Raw genomic sequence first — 18,075 nt, forward strand, 5'->3', positions numbered from 1 at the left:
TTTTAACAAGAAAGTTGGCTAGCAAGAGATTGGAGCAGATAAGAACTTGTTGAGTGCATGTTACCCCATTGCTCTTTTTAAAACAGAGTAGAAAACCAGAAGAGAGATTTTTTTTTTTGTGTACTAAATATTGAAGTGTGGGGGTGTGGCCAGCATCTCGATTTTAAAAGACACAACTTGCCTGAACTCCACTCTCAGGGCTTCAATATCTTGCAAACCCTTTGATTCTACTATGTCAACATGGAGCTACTCCGACATACCTGAAAGGCTATACCTCAAAGGCACCTGATGGAGCAAAAAAAAAAATGCATAAAGGTGGCAGCAAAGCTGGAGAAATATGTCAACAAAAGAAAATCTAGCCAAGATGGTGCTGGCTTATTTAACCACAAGAGCACTGCGACAGGACCAACCCCCTCATTGAAGGCACAGCCACCCACACTGCAAGATGTGATCACGGATATAATGTCAGCTAAAGAGGTCTGTACTAACCTTACCAAGCTTGATCTCTCAATTATTAAACATAATCTCCAGAAGTTGTATTAGTGCACCGCAACTGTAGAGCAAAGGATTAGCAACTTGGAGAACACACTGCCGCAAGCCCTGCTAAACCTCTGCAAAGATATTTCAGCCTGCCTAAAATCTCACAACCTAGAAAACAGACTTTGTCAAAATAGCATTAGACATTTGGTATTTCCAAAACAATCAAACGGGAGTGCATTGGAGGAATTCATAAAAACCTGGCTACCGAATACCTTTGATAGGAATAAGTTGTCTGGAACCTTTGCAGTGGAATGGCCGCACAGGGTTCCCACTAAACTACCCCCAAGGCACCATGACCTATACTAGCCTGCTTATTAAATGCCATAGTAAATATGAGTAAATATGCACTGGTGTATTCCACTACTTCCCACTACACCTTCTCACTCGTATGCTAATATACTTGTCTCAGGGTGACCATAACATAGCTATAGCCCAGCCCGATTTTAGAGCAGCCAATATTGAGTTTTCTTTCCCCCTCTTGGCATGATACAGACCCAGCTAGTTAACCACCCCTCTAACATTATAGAGCTATATCTTTCTGCACTGCTACTGTACAGTATATAGGCAACACAAACGTTTACATGCAAATATATATATACCCCCTTACTCTGATAACTGTATTTGTGACTAGGCCATCTTTATAGCTAACTATCCATATGCCCTGTTCTTTATAGTGGGCAATAGTGTTGAGCAAATCTGCCCCGTTTTACTTCACCAAAATAATTGCAAAACACATTAAAGTCTACGGGTGACTTTTTTTTTTGCAAAATTTTTGTCATAGCAACTTTTTTGTAGCAAAATGTATTAGTCTATGGGTGACTTTTTTCTCACTCCAAATGCATTGAAATCAAGGGGCATTTTTTCTCAAGTTTTTTCTCACTCCAAATACATTGAAGTAAATAGGAGGTTTTTCTTGTGTTTTTCTGCAGTTCAACAGTTCTAAACCCCTAGATACCAGACTGTGAAGGTTAGACTACTGCAACTTAATCAAATCTCTCCCCCTTTGTGGAGGAACTGGGGCTGAGAGTACTATAGGCACGCTATCACCCCATAGAAAGTCAATATTCCCATATATTTCCCAAGGTACTGTATGCCAAGGTGGTCAACAAAACCTATATTCAGTCATATACTGGATAAGTATATGCATTGTATATTAAACACTAACTCCACAGATATGTTTAACATATGGAGAGCCTTTAAAGCATTCCATAAGTCTAACCGATTTGTAGATAAACTCACAAAATTGTTATCAACACTTTAATGCTATCTGGTGCCATAACAGATGAAAAACACAATACAAAAATATACAAAATAATTCTAAAGCATAACGTGCAAGTGACCCGTATAAAATCTCAATCCAAATTGATGGCAGACTTGATCTATGTTACTGACACCCAATGGGCACAGACCCTAACAGTCCCTATCTTGATCCAACTATACATTATCCATTATAATGTATAGTTAGTACATTATAGTACATTATACATTATCCACAGAGACTCCATACAGTTGAACCTACTATTTCACCCTCTGTAACTGCTATCAACAATTACAAGGTAGATTGTTGCGTACTCCATGGGCCTGTGACAAGCTAGATCAATGCTGTTCAATTTCTGTGGTACAGAGGGCTGGCATTTTTCTGGCCTATATGGTGGAGTGCCAATAATGAAAGCTAGTTTTAGCCAATTCCTGTTTTTGAACCACATCCACTTTAAACCATAGCCATGTTACCACTGAGTATGGAACACACAGTCAGAGAAGGGTAGGCAGAATATGTCACACACAGGCAGCATAGAACAAGTATTGTACGCAAATGCAGAGTAGGGCAGGCAGAGTATGGCACATCCAGAAAAGGTAGGGAAGGCAGAGCATGGGACACCCAGGGAGCATAGGGCAGGCAGAATAGAGAAGGAGACAAGGAAAACCTATCAGGACCACTCTAAGATGAACAGTTTATACTGTACTACATACAGTAACACTATGCTGGTGACCTCCAATAGTTTCTATGAGGTGTGAACAGGTGAAAAATGTCGGCACTTACAATCTGGGTCTGAGCTCCCAGCAACACAGTGCATTGTGTGCATTATGTGGTGGCACCATGTTCACTTACGATTTAACGTTCACCAGAAACGCTGGTGAGAGCAGCAAGAAAGCTTTTGTATCATGCCACAAGTATCCGTATTACCTCCCATGACCATGCTTTTGTGCTTTTAACTCCTACTAAAAAGGAAGGAAGGGCATGCCCTAACAACCCAGTGGTGTGGTCTGTTATCATTAGTCATGGCCTGTTGTAAGGGGCTATACATGAAGTCTTTATAGCTGGGTCAGTTTCCTAGATTTTTATCATAGCATATATATGTATGTGTGTATGTATGTATAAATACCATACAACTATATCTGTAGATATTATCCTGCACCACGTACACTATTGTAGTGGAAATTAAGGGAGTACTCTATAAGGCCTTGCTGTTTCATTTTCAAAGCTCCAAGTGTCAGGCCATGATAGCTGTTTGTGTTGTAGCACTGCTAGGGCTATTAGGATAAAAGATGGCTTGTGTCACAACCATAGCAGTACCTGTCATTAATACTTTATTAAGACATTTAAAGGAAAATGAAAGCTACTGATGCAGTTTTTTGACAATAGATTAGTCACAATAGTGCAAGCAAGAACGCTATATTTATTCTGTAGAATATTTGCACCTCCTGCTCGACATTGACCCCTACTGCTCACCTTCCCTGGCACCTGACTACATCGCACTCACACCTGCCCTTCCCCATTTCTAACCATCCTCGCACCAAACTGCTTCTCCCACTGTTTCTGCTTCTTCAGGCCCATTGCAATCTCTTCCACTCTGGACTGGGTGCTTAGGAGATTCAAACCTCTGTCAAAATGTCCCATTAGTCCTCAGTGGTGATGTAGCCAGCAGGTGGTGTGCCCCCCCACCCACAAATTCAGACCTGTAAACAACCATATAAGCTCTCTATTTGTTTGAGCTAGCGGCTGCCATATCAGTTTGGTGTGAGGAAACGTCCCTGCCTGTTTTTCTTACTGCTGGCTTAGATTACAGCAGGGAAGGGGAGAGAGAGATCAAAATCTGATCAGCCGCACTGCCTGTGGCTGGTGGATTTGAGCTGATCCTATTCATTCACTTTAAATAAATTCAACCCCAGATGTTTTCTTTTTTTCACTGGGAATTGTCAAAAAAAACCTAGAATTTTTTGAAGTATTCTCATCGTTCAGCGTAATTTTCAGTTTATAATTTTTTTATGTCAAAGCTGTCAACTTTGACTTGGGAATTATCCAAACTCATTTTTTTTTTTTTTTAATTCGAATGCGATTTTCGAGATTGATCATACTCTGGCCCTTTAAGAACTTGAATTCGACTATTCACTACCTAAAATCTGCCGAATTCATGTATAAGTCATTTGGAGAGGTCCAATTTGGAAATGTTTGTAGCCTTCCTGACAATTCGATTTGTTGTTCGATTGTTTGATTTTTTTAATACATGACCCCCCATATCGAATTTCGAGTAAAATCAAATTCACGTGAGTTAAAAAAACTCACATGATTTCGAAATTTGACTCCTGATAAATGTGCCTCCCCGTTTACAGAAATTTACAAATTAAAAAAAGGCCATCGCTCATAGAGTCCATTTAAAGAAAGTAATTCTACTTTTTTTTAATTAAGTTTTTTCTGTTATAAAGACAGTAACATAATTTTTAGTAAATGAAGGTACAGTGATCCAAATTATGAAAATAAAATTATCTGAAAAGCCCCAAGCATTCTGGATAAGAGGACCCATTCCTGTACAGACAATGCAGACAATAGTAAAAAAATATGGATAAAATTTATATATATATAGTATATATATAGTATAGTATATATAGTGTTCTTATCTTGTACTTTGCATGTTGTTTTCTGGAAAGAAAAAGGTGCATTATTGGCATGCTTTCGAAGTTATTTAGAGATCAGGACCTCTTTTGTAAAAAATCACCCCATGAGTGCTGGAGTTAGACACCTGCAAGCTGCTTACAGTTCCACTCTCCAACTGTGATGTTAATGAGATGTACAAGGGCTCTGCTGAGAGGAGTGATAATTACAGGGTGAAGAGCAGATTTTGTTCTGGACTTCCTCTTGAGCATCCCTTGTCCTTTAAGGGTAAGGCCACACTAAGCGATAGCGCGGCGATTTGACTCGCCGCGACTATTCGCCGCGACTTTTAATCCTCAATCGCTGGCGAAACTTTGGCGCTGGCGTCTATGGGAAATCGCGCAAAATCGCCAGCGTAAAAACACACGCGGCGATCTTTTTTCTATTGTCGCTCGAAATCGCCTAGCGAGGCGATTTCGAGCGACAATAGAAAAAAGATCGCCGCGTGTGTTTTTACGCAGCGATTCCCCATAGACGCCAGCGCCAAAGTTTCGCCAGCGATTGAGGATTAAAAGTCGCGGCGAATAGTCGCGGCGAGTCAAATCGCCGCGCTATCGCTTAGTGTGGCCTTACCCTAAAGCAACATCTTTTGTATTACTAATTGCAAATGTTAATTAACATTTCTTTACAATCCTACCCTCTATTAATGGGTCAATTAAAGAGTGACTTCAAGTAACTGGTATTCAAAAATGAAAAATAAACTCAACATTAATGATTCCTTTAAAGCCAAACATCACATTTAAAATAAGCTAAAATAGCTGCATTACAGTATGTATAACTTGGAATATTATGTAAGGCCTGTTAATGTGAGTTAATGCAAATTTACTGTCTTTTTATTGCTGGCTTCTTATTAAATTGATTTAATTTCTTCAATGTACTGTACTTTCTACCATAAAATCCACATTTAAATGTCGATGCCAATCATTGATCTAAATTGTTCAGTTTCCTCTAGGGTCTTCTTTAATTATTCCTTTACTCATGCTAGAACTCTCATAACTGCTGAAAATAAGCAGGGGGTTTAATTAAATTTACGAAGCAATTTTATTGTTCTGTAAATTGGGAGGTTGAGAGAAAGGACAACTTGTAAATAAAATGCACTTACAACAAGATTTTAACTCATGCATATAGAGAAGAATTTTAAAATGTGATATACTAGTATATACAGAGTAAAGAAAAACATTTGTAATAGCAAAGTCTTCAAACTAAAGTATAACCCATAAATAGCAAGGCAAACTATTACTGAAAAGTCTGAGAAAAATGTACATAGAAGCTAAATCTTCATAATAATTCATTATAATCCAGTGAACACCAGAATTCGCAGGGGTACTCAGGTGCCTCAAGAGTGCCAGCTGCCAATAAGGTTCCTGACTGACGAGACTTAGGGGCAAATTCACTAAGCGCCGAACGCTAGCGTCAATTCGCTAGCGTTGGGCATTTTCGTTACTTCGCAAATTCACTAACGAACGCTGGCGTAAATTCGCTAGTGTTACTTCGCACCCTTATGCCTGGCGTATTTTCGCTACGGACGTAACTACACAAATTCACTAACGCCCGCAGTGTACTGAACGCTACCTTTTACGCTAGAATTCCTTTGCCACCTCAGACCAGGCGAAGCGCAATAGAGTAGATAGGGATTGCTTCAAAAAAAGTTCAAATTTTTTCTAAGTCCCAAAAAACGCTGGCGTTTTTTCTATATTATGGGTGATAGGCTGAAAAAGATTGAAATTTTTTTTGGGGCTCCCCTCCTTCCCCCCTACATTTCCTAACTCATGGCAACTTAACTATACAGTGGGCACATGTGTAGGGCAAAAAAAAAAAATTATTTGATGTTTTGAAGGTTTCCCAGGCATTTGTAGTGATTCTACGTATTCCACAATTGAAATTTGAATTTGGCGTCGTATGCAAATTAACCATCGCTAGCGTAACTTCGCTTCGCCTAGCGAATCAACGCTAGCGCAACTTCGCAACCTTACGCTACCCCTGTGCGCAACTTCGGATTTTAGTGAATTTGCGGATCGCTGGCGAAACTACGCCTGGCGAAGTGTGGCGAAGTGCGGCGAAGTTACGTCTGGCGCAACTACGAATCTTAGTGAATTTGCCCCTTAGAGTGAAGGTGGCATATATAATTGCTCTTCTTCAAAGGAAGGCCCTTGCTTGGGCTTCTCCTCTATTGAACAGACATGACTCTTTGGTACATGACTCCACTTCCGTTCTCACCACTTTTCGCCAGATCTTTGATGCTCCTGGTCGCAAACTTAACACTTCCGATAGGCTCATGAAGATACAGCAAGGATCAATTTCCACCACAGAATATTAACTAACTATTAACTTCCGGACCCTGGCTGCAGAGGTTTCCTGAACAACGAGGCCCTTGTGGCAGCCTTCTGGAGGGGGCTAAATGATGAAGATGAGCTGATAACTCGGGATCTTCCTACTTCGTTCGAATAATTTGTTTCTTTTGTTATCAAAATTGATTCCTGAATGAGGGAAAAATCATCCCTTAAATTTCATACCCGCAAACCCGCTTCCTCTTCTTCTCTTAGAACGAAATTCCCAGCTTCTGTTGCTCCTTCCTTACCTGTACATGAAGAACCTATGCAGATTGGCGCTACATGATAAACAGCTGAAGAAAGAACACGTAGGAGGACTGCAGGGCTTTGTATGTATTGTGGCCTCAGCGGACATCTCATCAGGTCTTGTCCAACTTGACCTCATCGTCAGGGAAATGCTTAGGTGTGAGGGGATTTGTGCATTCCCAATCTTTAATTCTCAGTTGTTTCTCCCTGCTTCCCTCTCAACCCTGTCCGGTACGTTTTTCTGCCAAGCTTTTGCAGATACCAGAGCTGCAGGAAATTTTATCGAGAAGTCATTTGCTAAATCTTGTGGTTTGAGTCCAGTGGCTCTCGAGGTCTCTCTTTCTGCTTATGCTGTGGATGGCAGGCCAATCTCTCCAGGAGTCCTTACTTCTGCTACCTCCCCAGTTCTCGTCCGAATCGGCATTCTCCATGAAGAGGAGATCTCCTTTCTGATCATTCAATGTCCTGAAACTCCCATTATTTTGGGGTTCCCCTGGCTCCAACTACATAATCCCTCTATTGATTGTTCTACTGGTAGGGATGAGCGAATTTTTTCGCCTTGTTTCCCCACGGAAATGACGGTCATAGACTTGGGGAAGAACATATCCTCTATCCATGCCTGAGACTCAAGCCATGAAGGAATATATTCTGGAGAATTTATCCAAAGGCTTCATTAGAAAATCTACTTCATCCACTGGAGCCAGTTTCTTTTTGGTACAGAAAAAATATGTCAGTCTCAGGCCTTGTATTGACTATCATGCTTTGAACAAGATAACGATTAAAAAACGTTATCCCCTTCCACTTATTCCAGAACTTTTTGATAGATTAAGGGGAGCCAAATTCTTTACCAAACTAGACTTACGTGGAGCCTATAACCTGATATGTATCTGCTGTGGGGATGAATGGAAAACAGCTTTTAATACCTGGGATGGCCATTATGAATATTAGGTCATGCTCTTTGGTCCCTCTTAATGCCCCAGCTGTTTTTCCAGATTTTTTAAACGTTTTTTTGCAAACTTTTGTCCTCGAATATCTGGACGATATTCTGGTTTACTCGTCCTCACTTTCAGATCATGTTACCCAAATAAAACAAGTTTTTGTCAAAGAGAGAATTGTCTCTATTCAAAGTTTGAGAAATGTGAATTCCACAAGACATGTATTTCTTTTTTGGGGTATATTATTTTCCCCTCAGGTTTTGAGATGGACCCTGTCAGGGTTTTGAACTGGCCAATTCCTACATGTTTAAAAGCCATACAATGATTCTTAGGATTTGCCAATTTTTTCGTAAGTTCATAAAGAACTTCTCTTAGACTGTGTCTCCCATTACAACACTCATAAAGAAACCATACAAGTCTTCATGGACTCCTGAAACACAAAAGGTTTTCTGTAAACTCAAACCACTGTTCAGTTCAGCCCTATTCTCATTCATCTTGATCCTTTCAGGTATCAAGGCGAGTCTGAAGGTATGAGCCTCCCCCACGCTTCCCACTGAGCTGCGCCCTGAAAGTTGGTACAGGACAGTCCCAGATAAGGAATAGCAGGAGTGGCAGGTGAGCCCGCAGAATAACAGTTCGTAAATAAGGACTCAGCACTTATCCGCAATCGAAGAGACGAAGTCAGGGACAGGCCGGGTCATACACAGAGAACGATCAGGAAGCAGGTGCCAATTGAGGGAAATCCAGCAGAGTAGTCAGGGAAGCCAAGGTCGAGATCAGGAATAACAAACACAGGAAACCAGGGATAATCAGAAGAATAGTCAGGAACAAGCCGTAATCAGAATAATCATCAGTAGTTAAATACGCTTAGTGTCAGTAGAGACGATCACCTCGCATTGAGCCTAGGCCTGAGCGACCTTTTAACCCCAGAATGCATGTTTGTGTCAGAACGCGCGCCCTTGCTAAAACGCGCGAGCGCATTAGAACATGCACCTGCGCTAACAACAGGCGCTGGCGTGGGGACGTCGGCCAGAGTGCGAGGAGACGTCCCCACGACCTGCTGGGTCCTGACATTGCCCCCCCCTCAATATGCAACCTCCGGGTGCATGTGGGAGCCGGCCTTTCAGGGTGAGACTTATGAAACAACTCAATAAGTTGAGGAGCATGTAAATTACTCATGGGTTCCCAGGAATTTTCTTCAGGAGGAAAACCTTTCCACTGGATCAAATATTGAAGCCGACCTCGCCGGAGTCCAAAACAGCCTCCACTTCAAATTCCTCTACACCTTCAATAGACCCCGGAGCTGGAGGATTGTGATTTCTCCCCGAAAAAGTGTTCTTCACCACCGGTTTTAGCAAGGCTGCATGGAAAACAGGATGAATTCTGTAAGAGGCAGGTAATTTGAGTTTAAAAGTTACCTGGTTCACGCGTTGAATAATGGAGAAAGGACCCAAAAATCGTTGACCCAACTTCTTAGACGGACACAGAAGTTTGATGTGCTGAGTAGACAACCACACCAGGTCTCCAACTTGAAACTCAGGACCCTTCCTCCTTTTGTGATCAGCAAAGACTTTAAAATCATTCTGTGCTTGAGACATTGCTTGTTGAATTGAGTATTATCGAGAAGAAAGGAAAGTCTCTCCTGTACTGCTGGTACCTCTATTCCCTTAGGAAGGTTAGGAAGCAAGAGGATGGAAACCATAGTTGGCAAAGAAAGGAGTTTGCTTGGTAGAGGAATGAAGAGCATTATTGTAGGAGAACTCCGCCAATTGTAAAAGTTCACTCCAATTGTCCTGAAGGAAGGACGAGAAACAACGGAGGTATTGTTCCAACATCTGGTTAGTCCTCTCTGTCTGCCCATTGGATTGTGGATGGAAAGCCGTGGAAAAGGCCAACTTGATCTTTAAACCCTTGCACAATGCTCTCCAAAATTTGGAAGTAAACTGCACTCCCCGATCCGACACAATATAGTCCGGAACTCCATGGAGCCTGACAATTTCTCTAATAAACACCTGAGCCGTAGAAGATGCAGAAGGCACTCCGGAGAGGGGAACAAAATGTGCCATCTTGGAGAGTCGATCCACAATTACAAAAATTGTATTGTAACCTTGCGAGGGAGGAAGCTCTACAATGAAATCAACAGAGATGGAACCCCACAATCGTGTAGGGACTGGTAAAGGACGTAGCAAACCCAGAGGCTTAACACGTGAATCCTTAAACCGAGCACATGTCTCACAAGAGGATACGTAATCTTTGCAGTCCTTAGCCATGTGAGGCCAGAAGAAAAATCTCTGAGCAAGATCCAAAGTCTTGACATAACCCATATGACCCACCAACGGGTGATCATGAAGTAACTTTAAAGTCTCCAAACGAAGAGCTTCCGGAATGAAGACTTTATCTTTCAAAAAATATAATCCGTCACAAATGTGTAAATCCCCATGTGGGGATAAAGAAGAGGACGCCTCCTTGATCTAAGACAAAAGTTTACTCTGCAAAAGAAAGAAATTTTGAGGACGTAGTATCGTATCCAGAGGCAAAGGATCCTCTTCCTGGCCATGCAAACTTGAAAGGACATCAGCTTTCTTGTTCTTAGAGCCAGGCCTATAAGTTATATGGAAATTAAAACGGGAAAAAAATAATGCCCATCTGGCTTGTCTTGGCTTAAGACGTCCGCAAATATTCCAAATTGTTATGGTCTGAAAAAATAATGATCAGATGCAAAGCTCCTTCCAACAAATGACGCCATTCTTCAAACGCTGACTTAATGGCCAAGAGTTCCCTGTCAGAAACGTCATAATTCTTTTCCGAAATGGAAAGTTTCTTAGAAAAGAAAGCCACAGGATGAAGAGCGTTGTTATTGCCGGTCCTCTGAGATAGAATGGCTCCAATCGCAGTTTCTGAAGCATCAACTTCCAAAATGTACGACAGTACAGGATTAGGATGTTTTAAGACGGCAGCAGATGTGAAAAGATGTTTCAATTGATCGAAAGCCTCCTTTGCTTGCGTAGTCCACTGAAAACGTTTAGTGGAACTAGTTAAATCTGTGATAGGATCGATAATTTTAGAAAAGTCCTTAATAAATTTTCTATAGAAATTAGCAAATCCGACGAAACTTTGCACTGCTTTCCGCGAAGAAGGAATAGGCCAATCAAGAATAGTGGACACCTTCTTCTTGTCCATGCAGACTCCATCAGATGAAATTACAAAACCCAAGAACTCCACTGAAGACTTGCAAAATTCACATTTCTCAGCATACAAACGATGAGTTTGCAGACGGTTAAAAACCTTTCTTAATTGAACCTCATGGTCCTGTTCGGAAGAAGAAAAAATTAGGATATCGTCTAGATAAACAATCAAAAATTGATCCTTATTTATGACACGGGAGCGTTGCATAAGCCGAATGGCATAACGAGATACTCATAATGTCCAAAACGTGTTCGGAAAGCTGTTTTCCACTCATCTCCTTGACGAATCCTTACCAAATTGTATGCCCCCCGCAAGTCTAATTTAGAAAAAATTTTAGCTCCACGAAGGTTCTGGAATAATTCAGGAATAAGAGGTAAAGGATAACGATTTTTCACAGTAATCTGATTTGTCTGTAATCAATGCAGGGACGTAAGGAGTGATCTTTCTTTTCCACAAAGAAAATACCCGCCCCTGTAGGTGAAGTGGAAGGACGAATAAACCCCTTCTTCAAATTCTCATAGATATTTTCTTTCAGGGCCAACAGTTCAGGCTCAGACAGAGGGTAGATGCGTCCGAAAGGAATAGGAGCCCCAGGAAGCAAATCTACGGGACAATCATAAATTCGATGAGGAGGTAATGTGTCAGCTCCCTTTTGATCGAAGACGTCCATATAATCATGAAGAAATGTTGGAATAGCCTGAAAACGAGGATCTTGTGGTGAACACAAGGCAAATGCTTTAGAAGTGGTTCTGGGCATAATGGAATGAGAAATACAGGCCACAGATGAAAATTGCAATAACCCAGTGCTCCAATTTATTGAGGGATTGTGTGTTTTCAACCATGGGAAACCGAGAATTAAATTGAAAAGAGGAGAAAACACCACATCAAAAGACAAAGTCTCAACATGATTAGAGCGACTGAGCGACCTTTTAACCCCAGAACGCACGTTTGCGTCAGAACACGAGCCTGCGTCAGAACTCGCGCCCGCATCTGGATGCGCGCATGCGCAAGAACGCGCGCCCGCGCTAACAACAGGCGCTGCCGTGGGGACGTCGGCGAGAGTGCGAGGAGATGTTGGATCAACCCGAACCTGACCTGCTGGGTCCTGACAGATCCTGGTCGTCCGTTTATTCTAGAGGTCAATGTCTCCGAGGTGGGCGTAGGCGTCATTCTCTCTCAAAGGTTGGAATTTCAAGGAACCCTTCATCCTTGTGCTTATTTTTCTCACAGACTTTCTCCAGCAGAAAGAAATTATGATGTGGGCAACCGCAAATTATTGTCTGTAAAGCTCGCTCTTGAGGAATGGCGTCACTTGTTGGAAGGTGCTAATGAACCTATTATTATACTATTCTAACAGATCTAGAATATATTATTATACTATTCTGACAGATCTAGAATATATTTTCTCTGTCAGAAGACTCAATACTCATCAAGCTCGATGGGCCCTTTTCTTTTCCAGATTTGATTTCTTAATTTCTTATCAACCTGGTTCTAAGAATATGAAAGCTCTATCCAGGTGTCTCATGGAAAAGGAATATAATCTCTCCCCACCCTGTCCTATTATTCTTCCTGAGTTAGTAGTGGGCCCATTCATCTAAGATTTCTGGTCATCCTGGGTTAAGAAGACTCATGAGTTTTGGTCAAGGTACTGTTGGTGGCCTTCACTTGCCAAAGATGTCAAGCTTTTTGTTTCGGTGTGTTCTGTCTGCACACAACAGAAAATTCCTCATTTCTTACCTTGTGGTCTTCTTCAACCTTTGCCTATACCTACTCAACCCTGGCTAGACATTGACATGGACTTCATCATGGAATTGCCTAAATCATCCAAGATGACTACTATTCTGTAATGGTCCATAGATTCTCCAAGATGGCTCATTTTATCCCTCTGAAGAGACTTTCTTCTGCAGTTGCTTTAGCCCAGGTTTTCATCAAGGAGATTTTTCGTCTGCACAGTGTTCCTCAATCTATTGTATCTAGTTTGTCTTCAGATTCTGGCAATCATTCTCAAAACTGTTGGGCATTAAATAAATTCAACTTTTCCTCTGCTTACCGTCCTCAAAGCAATGGTCAGACTGAGAGGACCAATCAAACTCTGGAACAGTTCCTACAATGTTTTATTTCCCAAAATCAAAACAAAACCCGTGGTGAGAAACATTTTTCCTGTTATCAACCTCCTCCTGCTCCTTTTTTTCTTGGTGATCATCAAGAGTTTGAGGTCCAAGAGATTCTGTATTCTCAGAGATTTAGAGGCAATGTTCTATATTTAGTTCACTGTAAGGTGTTTGGGCCTGATGATAGGTCTTTGGTAAAAACTTCCAATACCCATGCTTCTTGTTTGATCAAAGCTTTTCACAGAAAATTTCCTAACAATTTATGGGAGCCCCCAGAGGGTACTCCTGAAGGGAGGAGTACTGTAAGATGCACCGGGAGATTTGATTGATTTATTTGATTGATTCCTGGTTTTTTGACTCCTGTCCATTTGACTCTGATTCTTGACGCCTGTCCTGACCTTTTTGCCCGTTTTGAGGCTGCGATTTTGCCTGATCCTTGCCGGTACTGTTTACGAACTTTCACTCTCCAATGAGCAAAAAGACCAAAAAGGGTGTTGGTGAACACTGGAATTCGCAGGGGTAGTTGGGTGCATCTAGAGTGCCAGCTGCCAATAAGGATCCTGACTGATGAGATGTTACAGTATGTGCAGAACTTTGTATGCATGTAAGCACTACCTTTACACCCCCTGAACACCACTATGCTGCACACTGTGACTTATGTTTGATTTGTTAAACAAATAACAGCAATTTTGGGTTCGTTAGTACATCTAGCAATTGTGCCTACCATAATTAAATAAGCCTCAAGATACTCTAAAGTATATATGTCGTATTAAAATGGGACTTCATGATAAATCAAATATATGGGGTTTGCTTATTATATTCTGAAATAGTTTATACAATTTCTCTCTTTATATTTAAGGTACTTTTAACAAAAATACATTTATATAGATTTATAATAAGTATTATGGGCAATACAACAAAGCTGACAATTACTCTGGAGATAATTTGCCCCATGGAAATATTTGCCCAAGAGAATTAAAATTCCATAACTCTTCATACATTAACACAATTCCTTTGTGATTAGACTTCAAAAACAATAGCAGAAATGATCTGCTCTGATCAAAGACATTATGATGACATCATGCCAAGAAGGTCCAAGAGGATAGTGTAAGGGCCCGAAGGCACAGTTGGAGTGCGGACCAAGGAGGAGGCAGGTAGTAACCAAGTTCGTGGTAACAGAAGGATGAGGCAAGAGAATAGTCAAAGTCCAGGCAAAAGTTCAATCCAGACAGCGAAGGGTCAATCCGAAATAACAGGCAAGGTTGGTACACAGGAATCAATCAAATAACACACCCAGGAATTCACGAAGATAAACCTATACTTGGGCAATGTCTGCAGTGTCCAGAAGGCTTAAATAGGCAGAATTGGCGCCAAAGTTTTGGCGCAATGGCGTCATGACACTGACGCTGGTGTCCAGACGCTGGCGTTTAGACACCGGCACACGTTCTGACGTTGGTGTTTATGCGCCGGCGCACGTTCTGACGCCGGCGACCATTCCGTTGCCGGTGACCAATCGGCAGGCGAGAAGATGCTGGCGTCATATCGCTGCGACCCACGGGATCCACATGGGGAAGCAAGGGGTCGCCATTTTGGACGCCGTCGCCATCTTGGAGGTGAGAAACTTCCATTTCCATTACAGTACCCCCTTCCTTAGGGAGGGCCTCAGGACCACCATGACTGGGACTGGATGGAAACTGTTTGTGGAATCTTCAGATAAGAAGGGGAGCATGGACGTCAGAATTTCTCACCCAGGAGCACTCCTCAGGACCGAACCCCTTCCATTCAATCAGATACTGCAACACACCCCTGGAAATCCGGGAGTCCAGAATTCTCTTGACTTCAAACTCCTGGTGCCCATCAACAAGAACAGGCGTAGGAGAAGAAGAATTTATTGCAGGCTTGAGAAGAGACACATGGAAGACATTAGGGACCCACATCTCTGGGGGAAGATGAAGACGAACTGCCACAGGATTAATAATCTCAACAATAGGAAAAGGACCGATGAACTTGGGACCGAGTTTGGGAGTAGGTACTCTGAGACGGATGTTTTGTGTAGATAGCCAGACTTTGTCACCGAGATTATATTGAGGAGAAGAAATTCTTTTCTTATCAGCAAATTTCTTTTGAGAAAGAGAACTCTTTTCCAAATTAGCTTTAGTGGCGAGCCAGATAGCGAGCATGTGAGCGGCTTGATCATTGGCAGCAGGAACGTTTGTGAGAAGAAGATCTTGAGGAAATGCTAGAGGATTCTGCCCGTAGACACAAAAGAATGGAGATTTCTCGGAAGAAGCGTGCATAGCATTGTTGTGAGCGAATTCAGCCCAGGGGAGTAGATCTGCCCAGTCATCCTGGCATAAAGACACATGGCAATGAAGAAATTGCTCTAATGCTTGGTTACTCTCTCTGCAGCTCCATTGGATTGAGGGTGGTAGGCAGAGGAAAACTGAAGAGAGATATGAAGTGCTTTACATAAGGATCTCCAAAATTTGGAAACGAACTGGGAACCTCTGTCGGACACCACTTCAGCCGGGAATCCATGAAGGCGAAAGATATGCTGAATAAACAATTTAGAAAGTTCTTGAGCAGAAGGCAACTTGCGCAGAGGAATGAAATGGGCCATCTTGCTGAACCTGTCAATCACGACCCAGATGACCGTATGTCCAAGGGAGACAGGTAAATCCACAATGAAATCCATCGCCAAATGAGTCCATGGTCGGGAGGGAATGGGTAAAGGCAGAAGCAGTCCCTTAGGAGGGGAGTGACCAGACTTAGAGGCAGCACAAATGGAACAAGAAGAAACAAAGTCTTTGGCGTCCTTTCGGAGAGAAGGCCACCACACCAGGTGAGACAGAAGTTCGGTAGTCTTCTTAATTCCAGGATGGCCGGCCTGTCTGGAGTTATGGTACTGAGAAAGGATGGAGTGACGAAGATCTGGAGGAACGAATGTGACCCCCAAAGGAGTATCGCCAGGAGCAGAAGATTGTGCAGATAACAATTGGGAGGCCATGGTGGGAAATAAGGCAGCAATAATCTTGATAGGAGGCACAATGGTTTCAGGATCCTCAGAACAAGTATCTTCAGGAATGAAGCTTCTAGAAAGAGCGTCTGCCTTCTTGTTTCTGGACCCAGGATGGAACGTGATAATAAAGTTGAATTTTGAGAAGAAGAGTGCCCACCTTGCTTGCCTGGGATTAAGGCGTTTAAGAGACTGGATGTATTTGAGGTTCTTGTGATCAGTGAAGATAGACACAGGCACAGAGGAACCTTCCAACAGATGTCTCCACTCTTCTAGCGCTAGTTTGACAGCCAACAGCTCACGGTTTCCCACGTCATAGTTCTGCTCAGGAGAAGAAAACTTTTTAGAAAAGAAAGCACAAGGATGCAATTTCCCATCATTTGAAGACCTTTAGGACAATACAGCTCCAGCCCCGACATCAGAGGCATCCACCTCAATGAAGAATGGTAGAAGAGGATCAGGGTGTCTAAGGATTGGAGCCGAAGAAAACGAATCTTTGAGGATTTTGAAGGCTTATAAAGCTTGAGGGGGCAGCATTGAGGTCTCCCACCTTTCCGGATGAGGGACAGGATAGGAGAAATCTTAGACGAGAAGCCTTTGATGAACTGTCTGTAATAATTTGCAAAACCAATAAACCTCTGGATAGCTTTGGTGCTGGTGGGGAGGGGCCAATCCTGGATCGCCGAAACTTTTGCTGGGTCCATCTTGAAGCCTTGTTGGGAAATAATGTACCCCAGAAAGGGAATAGAAGAGACTTCGAAGGAGCACTTTTCCAGCTTGGCGAAAAGATTTTTCTTCCTCAGACGAGATAAGACTTCCCGCACCTGGATCCGATGTTCTATGAGGTTTGAGGAAAAAATTAGAATGTCGTCCAAGTAAACGACTACACTTAGGCCTAGCAAGTCCCGGAAGACGTCGTTAACTAGCTCTTGAAAAACCGCAGGAGCGTTACAAAGTCCAAAGGGCATCACAAGATACTCGTAGTGCCCATCACGAGTATTAAACGCGGTTTTCCATTCATCCCCCTCTCTGATCCGGATGAGATTATAGGCCCCACAAAGATCTAGCTTGGTGAAAATGCTGGCACCCTTGAGCTGATCAAATAACTCGGAAATGAGGGGTAGAGGGTAGCGGTTTTTCACAGTTATTTTGTTCAAGCCACGTTAATCGATGCACGGTCGTAGACTGCCATCTTTCTTTTCAACCAGCAGGAGAATAAGATGGACGAATGAAGCCTCTTAGGAGATTTTCCTGGATGTACTCTTTCATCGCTGCAGTTTCAGATGGAGAGAGCGGATAAGTATGTCCTCGAGGAGGCATAGTACCAGGAAGAAGCTCGATAGGGCAATCGTAAGACCGATGAGGAGGAAGAGTTTCAGCAGACTTCTTGTTGAAGACATCAGAGAAGTCTTGATAGGCAGGAGGGATTAGGAACAACAGAAGATACCTTGACAAGGTTACTGGTGCCGGAAGACAGTTCCGTTGACAAAAGAAGCTCCAGCGAGAAATTTGAGTTGCAGACCAGTCAATCACAGGATTATGGATGCGCAACCACGGAAGTCCAAGGACTACTGGAGTTGATGGGCAATCAATCAGCAGAAACGAAAGTCTTTTAGTATGCAAGGTGCCCACTTTGAAAGATAACTCCTGCGAAGACTTGAAGATGAAGGCAGAAGAAAGTGGCCGGTCATCAATGGCTAGGACTCGGAGTGGAACAGCCAGGCTTTGTAGAGGAATGGAATGACATTCAGCAAATGCTTTGTCCAAGAAGTTTCCAGCA

The sequence above is a fragment of the Xenopus laevis genome, chromosome 6L (assembly GCF_017654675.1).
Source record: "Xenopus laevis strain J_2021 chromosome 6L, Xenopus_laevis_v10.1, whole genome shotgun sequence".
Lineage (NCBI taxonomy): Eukaryota > Metazoa > Chordata > Amphibia > Anura > Pipidae > Xenopus > Xenopus laevis.